This window comes from Anneissia japonica, unplaced genomic scaffold, assembly GCF_011630105.1.
Source record: "Anneissia japonica isolate Jap-2015-1 unplaced genomic scaffold, ASM1163010v1 scaffold286823_len673_cov250_single, whole genome shotgun sequence".
NCBI lineage: Eukaryota > Metazoa > Echinodermata > Crinoidea > Comatulida > Comatulidae > Anneissia > Anneissia japonica.
The window spans coordinates 1-673 of record NW_022683530.1 but is presented as its reverse complement, the minus strand read 5'-3'; the positions used below and the strand labels follow the sequence as shown (position 1 = coordinate 673).

Sequence of the window (673 nt, the reverse complement as noted above, 5' to 3'; positions counted from 1 at the left end):
CCATTTTCTAACAACAACAGGTAACTGCAATGTTTATGAACATGACTTGACCAAAGCAACTCTATTATGTGTATTTGAAAAACTTGATGCAGGTACATTTCTTACATGATGATTATGCTATGGTTATATCTTTTTGTCTTGTTTTTATAGCTGCGTCGTTTTCTGAAAACTTTTATGGATTAAAAAGGATTGTTGATAAGGAGTCTGGACAGAATAGCAACTCATTAACATTACCATGGAAACAACATATCCTTTCCATGTTTTACCTTGTAAGTAGAACTTTAAAAGCATTTGTGGATTTACAGGCAGGCCAGTAGCCAGCGGGGTTTTTGTGGTTCGGACAAGCTTCTTTTTCTAGCAAATCCCCCTCTTTTCTGGTTAACACCCCTCAAATTTTGAGACCGAGTCCTCTGACCCAGACTCGTAAGGAATGTTTTGCTGCAGACCTTTTTCAAACATAACTGCTTTTTTAGCATTATTTAGCCTCATAGAACACAAAAATCTTCAACCCTGGACCTCACACCCAGATTACCCCCTCCCCCCTTTCTCTAATGATATGTATAGTAAAATACCTAATTGTTTTCAATAACTATTTCAATCTATTTAATTAATTTACAGGTGGTTTTGCCATATATAAAAATAAAAATGGATAAATTGTTCCAAGTTACTAAAG

At 35.2% G+C, this 673-nt stretch overlaps 1 long non-coding RNA gene across 1 annotated transcript; it reads left to right on the top strand.

Annotated features, from left to right (window-relative positions):
* LOC117100174 lies at positions 1 to 673 on the top strand. Its single transcript, XR_004444096.1, has 3 exons — positions 1 to 20; positions 151 to 269; positions 619 to 673. It is a non-coding gene; the product is annotated as an uncharacterized LOC117100174 (long non-coding RNA).